The sequence below is a fragment of the Trachemys scripta genome, chromosome 8 (genome assembly GCF_013100865.1).
Source record: "Trachemys scripta elegans isolate TJP31775 chromosome 8, CAS_Tse_1.0, whole genome shotgun sequence".
NCBI lineage: Eukaryota > Metazoa > Chordata > Testudines > Emydidae > Trachemys > Trachemys scripta.
Window position 1 is genome coordinate 71,507,090 of NC_048305.1, and position 13,504 is coordinate 71,520,593.

General features: G+C 43.9%; 1 protein-coding gene across 9 annotated transcripts in view; it reads right to left on the reverse strand.

Annotated features, from left to right (window-relative positions):
- LOC117881863 overlaps nt 1–12,551 on the reverse strand; it is a 76,844-nt gene extending 64,293 nt beyond the window's left edge. For 6 of the 9 annotated variants that reach the window (XM_034779627.1, XM_034779625.1, XM_034779623.1 and 3 more), the window contains exons 1-3: nt 11,569–12,551; nt 10,518–10,673; nt 6,566–6,706 (exon numbers count right to left, since the gene is read on the reverse strand). The gene's annotated coding sequence lies outside the window, so the exon portion shown is untranslated. Of the gene's footprint in view, nt 1–6,565; nt 6,707–9,516; nt 9,669–10,517; nt 10,674–11,568 lie in introns of all 9 variants that reach the window. The other 3 variants (XM_034779630.1, XM_034779624.1, XM_034779622.1) reach the window with 2 other exon arrangements.
- Between the last annotated feature and the right edge of the window lie 953 nt (nt 12,552–13,504).

A 13,504-nucleotide genomic window follows, 5' to 3' on the forward strand; every position in this document is an offset into this window, starting at 1 on the left:
ACAATCATGATTTGCAATAATAAGGAATATGATCAGGAACAATTAGGAATTAGTAAGCAAATACTATTGCTCTATACAGTAAGGTACAGCAATCCACACTTCAATCACTTCCTTATATGAATCTTACTGCGAATCACCCCTGCCCTCCTTTTCCTAAACCATTCACAACTACATTGCCTGGCAATCAAGCCCCCGCCCCTCCCAAGCACTGAACCCAGGAGGAAATGGCTCACCTCTGGCTCCACAAAGATTTTGAAGAGTGCAGCAATATTTTGTGACGGTCCTAGGGAGTCTGGGATATGATTGGTTTCACTTGGGTCTGCATGCTGCAGTATGGATTCCAGAGTCCCAGGTTTGAGCCCGGGTTAGAAAAGTTTTAAAGTAGGGTTAAGAATCAGTGCAGACTCTCAAGCCCCGGGTTCTCGAATACAGGTCAGCTGACTCAAATCCCCCTAATCGTGTGCTTACATTGCCGTGTAGACATACCCTTGGTCAGTGAGAAATAGCTGTGAATGACTTATCCCATTTGCTGTGCTGCTCTAGTGAAGTTTGCAAAAGGATTTAATGAAAACTTGTGTAGGATAAGTATAAAATTAAAGAATTAAAGTTAGCTTAAGTTTGGTTAAAGAAATACATATGTTATAAAGAAAGGCCCTGACTAGTAAGTAGAAGGCAGGCCTTGAAATAATAAGTTATAAGGCCAGAAGGAATGAAGTAGAGAGGATGTCTGGTTCAAAGAATAACTATTGAGATAAAGGGAAGTTTCTAAAAACAAGGCCTCTGATCGACAGGGGTGCCTGCAGATGGTTTTAAATGAAACAATGAGAATGTGTCTTAAAATGAGCCAACACGGCCCTTTCCCAACCCACACACCAGTGTAAAAGCCTACGTGACCCCAGGTGCAATGGAAAACTGTTGGACAGCAAGGAGGAAGGAAGGAAAGGCCTTGGGAAGAGAGACGATTGTAAGTCTTATCTGGATTAAGACTGGAAATAAGGGTGAACTGTCTCAAATTGGTTTTTAGCTGGTCAGTAATTGACAATGACATCACTTGTTTGATGAAATACTTATACATGTTTTGTTACTGTTTAGATGTAGCAAATTGCTTATTATTTAGGCTTTTTAGGCATGTTTAGAGCAATTGTATAAGTACCATTTGGCCTTTGGATTTAATAAAGGAATTTATGGTTAAATTAGTGTTTGGTGGTTTCCCATATTAATATTAATAATTTCAAATATTATTAATCATTCCAACCCCTTGAAAATCAGCCAATTGGTCTGGAGTTGATAGTGATGATATTAGAACTTCACTCCATGTTTCTCCCAAAGTCTCCTATTCATTCTGAATTTAAAATCACTGTTGGCAGAAGATTTCTCCTTGAGAAAATCCAATCAGTCAAAGTATCTGTGAATTTATTGGACTTGATGGGACTCAGTGATACACCTTCAAGGTCCAATATTCTACCATTGAGAGGCAAAAGCTCTGCCCTGTTGTGACAGCATGCTTAGTGGTCCCCTGAAAACAACTCCTACCCCTTGAAAGGGAATGGTTTTAATAGGCCTGGGAACAAGAGCAGCTTTCCTATGTCATATGTCTTCCCCACTCCTCTATCTTGCATGACATGTGGTAATATCCTGTCACACAAAAATGGCCAGAAGAAATTCTTAAGGATGTGGGCTCAAGTTCTTTTTTACCCCATGTGCCCAGCAAGAGGGATGTTCAGGGCAATTTTTAGCAATTGTGTGCTGTATGACTGAGGTATAAGGTTGTGGCTTACCCTTTCATTTCCCCCCACTTCTTTCCTGGTGTGTGCCTATGCCCAGTAAACAGTGTTATCGTGATTCAGAATCTAAAGATCACTTAGAGGATCTAGGGGGAGGTAGCTGGTTTTATGTTGTCGGGGCTTCAAGTTTCCTATCAAATATGGTATTCCTGGATACTCTACTCCACCTGAATGGTGAAGATGCTGCACTAAATGAGCACAACCCCACTCCCTCAACACACATACACAAAAGCCCATGTCCTTCCATCCTGCAAAATATATATAGAGAGTTCTCTCTGGTCCTGTAATGGGCCAGCTTGAAAGACAGCGAGAGCAGCTTCTTTAATGGTACATTGTTTGACAAGCCCAGACTAGCAGTGCGGTTAAACCTGCAATTGCAGGGGACTGTTGCTGGCATGCAGCATGAGGAACTAGGTGTGACATAGACCTGTGTGGTGATGATTTGAACCTGTAGGGAATCTGGGTGTTTCCCATTTTATCATGGCCCTGGCTGGTGCACATCACAAGTTTCTCTGTTCTCTTGTTTAATGGAAACCTCTGTTGCCAGCTCTCAAGATTTAATCAGGTATCTCACCATTTCGTGTGCTTTTCTTTAAGCCCCACATCCTAGAGTCAAGCAGTTATATGAGAGTCTCAGCTTTCATTTTTAAAAACAGTTTGTTTCTAGCCCTCATGCTTGCAAAGACAAGTTGGAAAATTTGACCTGAGTGCACCCTAAAGACTCAGAAACTAGAAGGCAAAGAAAAAGAGCTTTTTTTTTAATCTCATGACTTTTGAATGTTGTGTTTGGCAACACTGCAACTAGCTCTGCTGTTTTGGTGGTTAGAAAAGGAAAGTGTTCTCAGCTGTGTAACAAACTGTCAACAGAATTGAGGCTGACCAAGAGTTCTTGCCACCTTGGCTTTATTCGTCAGGCTTGCTCCTAGAATATGAACAGGGCTGGCTCTAGGCACCAGCCCTCCAAACATGTGCTTGGGGTGGCACTTTCTAAGGGGTGGCACTCCGGCCCCCCTTTTTTTATTTTTTAGTTTGGGGCAGCATTGCCAGGAGCCGGCCCTGGCACTCACCCTGTCAGCGCAAGCCGGGATCCGCACCCCCTGCCCAGCCCGGCAGCGCCCTGCACAGCCCATTCGGGGAAATGCTGTGCCGCCCTGGGGAGACTTGGAGCGGCAGCAGGACCCCTCCTCCCTCCCTGCCGCCGCACCCGGGATCCCAGAGTGTGTGAGGAGCCGGGGAGGGAGGGAAGCGGGGTCCCGGTAGCCGAGCCCAGGCTGCAGCGGCGGCAAGAGGGGCTCCCAGAGTGTGTGAAGAGCTGGGGAGGGAGGGAAGTGGGGTCCCCTGGAGCTGAGCCCGGGCTGTGGCAGTGAGAGGGGCTCCCGGAGTGTGTGAGGAGGTGAACGGCTGGCTGGGCTTGTCAGTGCTGAGCAGGTAGCCCCGCAGCCAGAGATCCTCGCCTTCCCACCCGCCGGGGCTGGGCCAGGGTGCAGTGAGGCTGAAGAGCAGCAGGTCCGGGGGCTCTCCAGGTCCTCGGCCGCCAGCATGTCGGGGGTGAGGGCGGTGAGCATGAACTGATCCACCTTGGCCACCAGCAGCGCTGCAAAGCCCAGGGAGGGGGCCGTGTTCTCCGCACCACCCCACAGCCGCACCGCCACCTGGAAGTACTCCTGCTCCACGCCGCCCAGCAGCTCCACCCGCATGGGGACAGAGTCGTGGCTGGGCCAGGGCTCGGCCGCCGTGTGCTGGTAGCGGATCCCACATTTGGGGAGGTGGGGGAGGGGGGAAAGAGAGAGCCCAGTGCTGGGGCAGCAGGGAGTGCGGGTGGGGGGGGCTCTGGTGGGCGGGGGGATGGGAGGGGAGCCAAATTTTTTTTTCCTTGGGGCAGCAAAAAACCTAGAGCCGGCCCTGAATATGAACCATTAAATTGCTGCAAACTGGCCATGCTACTCCTGGAAATAACAACCTGGACTTAACTTCTCCAAAGTAAACAGCTTTAATTCAAGGGGGAAAGTGAAAGAACTTGTCTCTTTCCTAAAGTTACATAATAGTGCTAGACACTATGACCATGAGTGCTTTAGAAATGCTAACAATAGTAAATAATTATTTCTTCTCCGGTAACCACTAAAACAGGAAGTGCGGGGGCAAAGTTCACACTCAGTTCAAAGAATGGGCTAACTTCTGTTATTTGACTATCCTATCAGCTGCATGAGTGTAATTACCAGGGTTATGGGTACACAACTGATAGGTCTACAGGGGAGAGGAGAATGGAGATATGAGAGAGAGAGAGAGAGAGAAACACCACACTCACACGATAACTCTCAATAGCCAATATTTAGAACAATGACAACCACCACTGGACTCTAAAAAGGAATGTGTAGCATTTGTGGTGTTCTCATACCAAGGACTTGCAGCTGTTTATCCTGATGCAGGTGTAGATAGAGCTTTGCCAAACACCAGGTACGTGTGGGAGAGCTGCAGAGGGAAGGCTGTGCTTCAGCACATCCTGTTTTGAACTGTTTCATCAGGCTTAACCTATAATTATTTTTAGGAGTAGATCTCACAGCACCCCAAGGATATTCACTCTTTCACTCTTTCCCCCATTTTGCTCTTAATAACCCCACACTGAATCAACAATTCTTCTAGCCATGGAGCCCTGGGCCTCTTCCAGCTACCCTCAAGTTTGCTCAGAGGTCAGAGGAGAGCTGTTCTGCAGCCAAGGCCGGCTCTGGCTTTTTGGCCGCCCCAAGCAAAAGAAACAAACAAAAAAAAACCCCTGCGGCGCAGCTGGAGCGCGGGTGCAGGGGGACCGGCTCGGGGGGAGGGGGGAGCGGGCGGGAGAGAGAGAGAGAGAAGGGGGTGGCTAGGGCTACGCGGCCCATCCTGCTGTGCCGCCTCCTGCCGCCTACCATGAGGGCTCCGCTTCGGTTGGTGGGGAGGGAAGGAAGAGGACTGCCCTGCAGGGTGCTCTGGTTCTCTGCGCCGCCGCCCCCTACAGGGCGGCCGGAGCGGAACAAGAACAACAACAACAAAAAAAGCGGCTGTGCCACCCTAGGATTGGGCGGAATGCCGCCTCCAACAATCTGCTCCCCCAAGCAGCAGCTTGCTCAGCTGGTGCCTGGAGCCGGCTCTGTCTGCAGCATTCCCAAGCCACTGAACAAAGCAGCAAGCTTGAGACACACACTTGACTCTACTATGCGGCTCTGAGTTACTTCCTAAACCATTTACAGTTTTTTAACTTTGAACCCTAATCCAAAAACACCCCAAAGCCACGCACACACAAAGGGGACTCTTTGAAGCAGTTGTCTGCCAAACATACAGAAAGCAAATGGATTTTAGAAAATTAATTCCCCACAGTTGAGTCAGGAGGGAAAGCACAACATACAAACTCTAAAATGGCCTAACCTGGATTTTTTATTAGTGAGATTAAAAAACACAAGAAAGTAGCTGGTGATAAAACCTCAGTGAAATGAGTTCAGAAAGTCTAGAAAGAAAATTTTTAAGAATAAGTGAAGTTCAGGAGATAGAAAAACATGTTTGAAATGTTATTCCATAATGAGACTATGCATAAAAATTGATAAAATTAAAAGAAAGTAAAAATAAACAGAATATGAGAGAAAACAAACTGAATTGAGGATTGAAGCAGTTCTTGTCTCTGGGACCATCTAAGACCAGATTCCTAAAAATGGAGCTTAGAAACTAGTAACAACAACACTGGGATTTCTAAGTGACTAATCATATCATTTGGAGGGTGTCAGCTTCCAAATATGGTGTAATATTTCTAAAAGGAAGCCCCCTCCTACACTCAAATGGAATAGTAGAGGTGTGGCTTTGCTTACAGTTGCAAAGAAGAATCTTATTCACCTGGCGTGTGAAATGAAAAGTTGGGTGTGCCAGGCATTAATGATACCTATTATCTCTCTATAGGTTGTCAGACTATTTTGCAATCTCTTATGTGATAGCAACTCATTGTTTCTAAGGGCTTTGCACAGTGGGAGCACTTTTCTTGGCTTTGTTTTCTACTTCACATCCAAGTCATATTCTGCTGCTTCTAATAGAGAGTTCATCTCAAAGAGCTTGGCAGTTATACAAGGGCAGGAACTGTACTTTTGAGAAAAGGCCTGGGGAGAAAGGGTATGGAGGTGTGCTGGGAAAAAAGGGTGGAACTAATCAAAAGGTAGCACCATATGACAACATACAATGCACGTATTCTCTATTGAAAAATTACCAAATGCTACTTATGTATATCAAAGAACTGAATGTGTGCTCTAATCAGCTATACAGCTGAATGATAACCTTCTCTATCCCCAAATATCCATTGTCCTGGTGGGGACAGCAGTAGAAAAGATGGTTGGTGTCTTGTCTTTGCCAATTCATTTACATATTTTAGAAGTTCTGAATGGTTTAGAATAATTATTATTGGGTCACCCCTGGAATCATTGTTACAAAGAAACATCTAATGGGATTAAATAAATCTGGCTATACATACTTTACACAGATTATATCATAGGTGCTCCCATGAGATTTAGCTACCTGCAGAGATGGCAGAATTTACTAGGTTGCTGGAAGGACAATTCTTTTAGTACTCATACATTTGTTTATCCACAGGGAAACTGCCATATTAGGAGGCTTTGTCTTCTCCAATAACCTTACAGTACCAGGAATACTGATTTACTGGCATGGTCATCACATTTCATGTCTTATGAAAGCTCACTCTTTTGGTTGAAGTTCTTTTGGGAATGTCAGATCAGGATGAGGAGTCCATGGCTATTGCTGGTGTATCTTACCTTCAAGTATTATTTTATACAGTGACTGCTTATCTCTTATCTGCCACCTGAACATTTCTGTAGTTTGGTCATTTCACAGGAGAACCAAGATGGCATATTTCATGGAAGAGCCATGGGGCATTCCACCCCTATTGTGATGACCTGTGTATGAGAAATATGCATGAGAAACTATTAAGTAACAAAATAGACTATAGCAATTGATGTCATTGAGGATCAAGCCAATAGCTGGTAAATTTGATTTAGACCCTTTTGGTGCTCAATGAACTAAAATGTAATTGAACTTTTGTAATTTCACTTATGTTTATTTATAACTGATTATTACATTTTTAGGGATTATTTATAGCCAATGAATGGCATATAATAGAATTTAATTTTAGCTTATATTTCCAGACAGCACTCTTCTGTCTATACTTCTGTTAAGAAACCATGTTAATTCAAAAGTGTGTTCTTGAAACACTATACCTAAGGCCCTAACAAATTCATGTCTATTTTGGTCAATTTCATGGTCATAGGATTTTAAAAATAGTAATTTTCATGATTTCAGCTATTTAAATCTGAAATTTCACAGTGTTGTAATTGTAGGGGTCCTGACCCAAAAAGGAATTGTGAGGGGATCGCAAGGTTATTGTGGGGGAGTTGTGGTACTGCTACCCTTACTTCTGCACTACTGCAGGCGGCGGTGCTGCCTTCAGAGCTGGGCATCTGGAGAGCGGTGGCTGCTGGCCAAGAACCCAGCTCTGAAGGCAGAGCCACCACCACCAGCAGCGCAGAAGTAAAGATGGCATGGTATGGTATTGCCATCCTTACTTATGCACTGCTGCCTGCAGAGCTGGGTCCTCAGTCAGTAGTCACCACTCTCCGGCTACCCAGCTCTGAAGGCAGCAGCATAGACGTAAGGGCGTGTGTATTGCCACCCTTACTTCTGTGCTACTGCTGGCAGGGTGCTGCCTACAGAGCTGGGAGCCTGGCCAACAGCTGCCGCTCTCCAGCTGCCCAGTTCTGAAGGCAGAGCAGAAGTGAGGGTGGCAATACACAACCCTCCCCCCCAAATAACCTTGTGACCCCTGCAACTCCCTTTTGGGTCAAGACTCTGGTCTCCTCCATGAAATTGGTATAGTATAGGGTAAAAACACACAAAAGACCAGATTTCACGGGGGGAGACCAGATTTCACGGTCCGCGATGCGTTTTTCATGGCCGCGGATTTAGTAGGGCCCTAACTATACCCATAGAAAGTCTGGCCAAGTTCTCAACTTAGTCAAGCAAATGTTCATTAAGATTCAAATATACACGAACTGGTTATAATTGGACAGCACAGTGGGGCCTAGTCCATTATTGGGGCCCCTAGGCCCTACCGCAATACCAGTAACATAGTAAAATTGACACTCAGTATACAAACTCAGGGGAAAAAAGACAGAAATCACAAAGATATTTGGAAATTTGCTACCTGCTGACATGAGTTCTAAAAAAAGTTCTAAAAAAATTAGACTAAGGGCTTGTGTACACTACAAAATTAAGTCGACTTTGTCTAATTCGACCTTGAGCCTCCGAATTAATTAAGTCGTTTGTGCAGGGCTACACCATGCTTATTGTCTTGAAGGAGTGTGTCCTCACTAGCAGCACCTGCCTGGATGCACCTACATCATGGATAGCTATCCCAAAGTGCAACTTGCTGCAGTGTGTTTTGGGAAGTTTGTGCAATGCCTCATGGACAAAACATCATCGCAGGGGAGAATGGAACCTTGCTTCAGCATCCCATGATGTACTGTCCTCCCTCCCTCATATCAATGGCAAACAACCCAGTGGTTTTCGTGCCTTAAAACTGCCAAGTGAACGCCATAACCTCAGAAGCATGGAGCCTGCTCAGTTGTGCACTCTTGCTGTGAGCATCTCAAACACCTCGCGCCTTCTCCTGCAGTATTTCCAGAGCTGAAGTAGGGTTTGCCGCATGGAACGTAGCAATGTCCTGAGAACAGCCCTGCTGCAAGCTATTGCAAAAAGCAATTCATAGTTGCTGCTGGCAGTCACAGAGCAGCTGCTCTCTGTTAAGCGCCATTTCTGGTCCTATGAAACAAGCGTTGACTGGTGGGACAGCATCATTTTGCAGGTATGGAATGACAAGAAGCAGTGGTTGCAGAACTTTCAAATGCGGAAGGCCACCTTCCAGGAACTTTGTTCAGAGCTCTCCCTTTCCCTTCAGTTCAGGAACCCCATATTGAGAGCTGCTCTGACAGTGGAGAAGCGAGTAGCAATCACTATTTGGAAGCTTGCAATGCCAGACAGTTACCGGTCAGTGGGGAATCAATTTGGAGTAGGTAAAATCAACTGTGGGAGTTGCTGTGCTCCAAGTTGGCAGGGCTTTTCATAGACTCATAGACTTTAAGGTCAGAAGGGACCATTAATCGACTTCTGCTATGAAAGGTAGAGAGTCTGGGAAATGTGCAGGACATAGTGGATGGTTTTGCCATGATGGGGTTCCCTAATTGCGGTGGGGAGATAGATGGCACGCATATCTCCATCTCGGCACCAGAACACCTTGCCAAAGAGTACATAAACCAAAAGGGATAATTTTCAATGGTGTTGAGTAGACACATACATTAACAGGTCAACTTAAGTCGGCTTCCTTCAACCTAACTCTGTAGTGTAGACCAGGCCTCATACACATACAAACCTTCTCTGAGTATTAATAACTCCGCAGGTTAAAAGTACATTATTCAAAATAAATTAACTTCCCCTGATTGTTTAGGGCCAGATTGTCAAAGGGATTTAGGTGCCTACTTGGATTTTCAAAAGCACTTAAGTTGGTTCGGCACCTGATTGCCATGAAAATCAATGGACATTAGAGGCCTAACCTGCTTAGGCTCTTTTGAAAATCCAGGGAAGTGCTTAGCTACATATTTGGATGACTAAATACCTTTGAAAATCTGGCCCTTGTAATTAGTCAGTCCCATACCTTGATGTTCGTGGTTGGATCTTCCTCTTGTTGTGAGCTGGACAATTAAGTAGAATGGCTGAACAACAGCAGTATCCTTTAGAAGAAATATATGCTTCTTGTGCGTGCAAAATAGAATCAGCTGCATGGGCTGTGTGACCTTCCAAGAACCACTATAATTTGATATTAAGATCATTATAAAATAAGATTTGGTCATGCATGGAGCTCATTGCCTGGCTGATTCTGTATTGGTCTGACATAAAAATGGCTCTCCTCCAATCCCCCGAAGAATATTATGGGCCAGATTGAGCCATCCATTTTCAGGTTAAATAGTCCCATACTCCACAAATAGTCCCATTGATTTAAATGAAGCCCTGTACAAATATTTCAAATATGTTAATGGAAAGTGTTATGTGACGTTACCAGCTACTAAACAAGGAACCCCTTATACAGTTTCCTCAGTCACCTCTATAAAAAGTCGAAAAGCTTTCTTAGTGAGGTAGAACAGGAGTGTGCGTGTGTGCATGTGTATTAAAGAAAATCTGCAAATTATGCAGTTTGGTTAGATGTTTAGCCATACCAATGTCTGCTGAAGCTACAGCAAACTTACACCATGTAGTAAATGCTGCACTGAAATAATAGTGAATGAACAAGTGATGTTGTATTGTTTAACCTTTTCTATTTCAGCTCACAACTATATTCACTTAGAAAGATTCTACACAATTTCATACAGGACTTTTCTGCGGATTTTTTAAAACAATCTGTTGTTTTCATTTAATCAACTTTATAAGTCCACCTTATTGACTAGATTCATTTTTTCAAATCTTACCTGAAAAAAACATGTTTCTTGTGTATTTCTCATGTTCCCTTGGCCCTTATTTATTGTTTAATCTTGTTATATTTAACTCTGCAAAATGCGTTGGAATACAGGATTGTATGGCTATATAGAATAAAGTTGTGTTATGTTGCATTGCGGAGATCTATGTTTTCCTTAAACTCTTGTTTCTTTCCACCATTCCTACCTGCCAAGTCACACGTATTCCCCACGTAGAGTACACAGTCTCCTGGTAAATCAGATAGACAAACAGCGAGCCCTCTGTTTCATGGCTGCTGTCCATTTCCCTTTTCTGTCCACTGTGTTGCTCCCTTTTAAGAGGCCAATTTGGGTAGCTGAACAGCTGGAAACATAAGAGACAAGGACTGAGTAAACCATAAATATAAATGAATACTTTATGTTGTTCCTTCTGTAAGAGAAACATTCCAGCCTTGGCATGCTAATATGTTTATTTAGCAAAAAACGATAGCTTCTGGAAAAGGCCAATGTTTCTAGAAAAAGCCTAACTACTGTAGTATTCTGATTATTTCCAGTAGATATGGTTAAACCTCTCTAGTTTCGGTATCCTCAAGGAAACAGTTTTCAGTGGGACACACTGAATAATAGGACCGGAAAAAATAGTCAAAGACTTATTTACTATAAAAAAAATGACAGAGATATTCAGCATCTAGAGAGACCGTTTAGTCTCTGTGCTAATGCAGTTTTCTTCTAACATGCTTGTTCTGCTTGGCATAAAGTTAGGGATGGGAGAAACAACAATTCATCACCTAATTAAAGTCATCACTTGTTTTGAAGAGAGAGACAAAGTAGGTGAGGTAATACCTTTTACTGAGCTACACAGAGCTCTTCTGATCCGGTGAAGGAAACTGAGCTAAATGCAAGTTGGGACACATTGTGAAGCAGAAGGGGTAACACATGTTGGAGGTGGTCACTTGAAATGAAGTGGGAAATTGCGGGTTAGATGTTATGCATAGACCCCAATTGCCCACTTCATTTCAAGTGACTGCCTCCAAGTTCCAACATGTGTTACCCCTTCTACTTAACAATATGTATCATCTTGTATTTAGCTCAGCCACTCTGCTTCCTTTCCCAGAGCTCTGTTTACCTCAAAAGCTTGTACCTTCCACCAACTGAAGTTGGTCCACCCACCCTGTCTCTCTCATATTCTGAGACAAACACAGCTACGACGACACTGTAAATTGCTTGTTTTAGTATGTTATGAGTTGGAGGATTCTCACCCATTGTTGAAGTTTGCTTCCTCTTTTAAGGATGGAGAGAGAGAAAGTCATACATTTTTTAACTTTCCAAAATGCAAAATTTCTTCAAGTTCCAACCATCCCTAGAGAAGGTGGAGAAGAGCTTAAACCACCTCTGGGTCTTCAATAAAAGGCTGCTGTTGATCACTGTCTGGAAAAAGGAATAATATCAACTACATCCCAAAGTTGGTCTACATAAGAATAAGATCCTAACTGTAGGGCTGGGTGAAAAATGTCCACCTAAATAGTTTTTTAACAACACATTTTTTAACTAAAAGTGTTTTTTAACCAATTTTTTTGTTTAAAAAATTAAGACTATAAATTTTTTTTGGCAATAACTGAAAACTTTCAGCCCCAAACTTTTGATTTTCAGCCATAAAGTTTGTTTTTCAACAAGTCAAAAAAATTGTGAAAAGACACCCATTTTCTAATTAGATCTAATCATGATCAAACCAACACATCAAGTTAAAATAAATGAATGGACTGAGGCAAAGAGACACTTCACATATTAAGTTGATTGGGCTGTTCATTTTACAGTAATTTAGGTTAAGGCTTGTCTGACTCCATGTCTAATAATGTATTTAATCAAAGAGTATTCACCAGTGACCTCAGTGTAAGACAAATTAATACTTACCAATGTGCAACAGCGGATTTGGAGGAAATGTCTTATTCTGCTTCTTTCTCAGGCTTTCTCGTCTCTTCCCAATTTTCAGACTCTAATGAGGCAACCCCCTGCTCTCCTAGTTTCAAGATTGTAATTCCTTTTGCTCTTACCCTCTTGCAGTTATTAGGCCATTTTCTGGCTATCCAACAACACTGGTCAATAAAAGTAAAATAATACAGGAAGCATAAAATGCATATGGTGTTTAAGCCCCATACAAGGGAACCAGGGTTAAGGAAGAAAGGAGAGCAGCAGAATACGGACTCTGGACTTCAGAAAAGCAGACTTTGACTCCCTCAGGGAACTGATGGGCAGGATCCCCTGGCCGAATAACATGAAGGGGAAAGGAGTCCAGGAGAGCTGGCTGTATTTTAAAGAATTCTTATTGGGGTTGCTGGAACAAACCATCCTGATGCGTAGAAAGAAGAGAAAGTTACTCACCTTGCAGTAACTGAGGTTGTTCGAGATGTGTGTCCCTGTGGGTGCTCCACTCTACATGATGGTGCGTCCTGGCGCCGTTGATCAGAGATCTTCGGTAGCAGTGCCTGGTTGGGATGGATGCGCTCAGCTGGTGTCTCGCAGTTTTGTTAGAATCTGCCTGAGCGCACGTGTCCCGCGCCCCCCTCAGTTCCTTCTCTACCGTGGAGAAATCATACTAGTACTTCAAAGTAGAGGGGAGGAGGGTGAGGAGTGGAGCACCCACAGGGACACACATCTTGAAGAACCTCAGTTACTGCAAGGTGAGTAACTTTCACTTCTTCTTCAAGTGCTGTCTCTGTGGGTGCTCCACTCTAGGTGAATGTGGAGCAGTACCCACTATGGTTGGTGGGACTTTGGAGATGCGGCAGTGAGTACTATAGAGAGTACTGTATGACCAACTATGGTGTCTGCCATGTTATCCTGCGTGATAGCATAGTGTTTGGCAAACGTGTTCAGATGACCATGTAGCTGCTTTACAGATGTCAGGAATGGGTACGTTATGTAGGAAGGCAATGGATGTTGACATGGCTCGAGTGGAATGAGTTCTAATGCCTTCGGGCGGTTGAATATTTTGGATGCGGTAACAGGATCTGATGCAGTCAGAGATCCACTTGGACAGGCATTGCCTAGAAATAGCCGTTCCTTTCGATCTTTTGGTAATGGAGACAAAGAGTCATGGGGACTTACGAAATGGTTTAGTCCTGTCTAAATAAAAGGTGATTGCTCTCCTGATGTCGAGAGTATGCAGAGTTGTCTCGTGCGGAGTCTTGTGAGGTT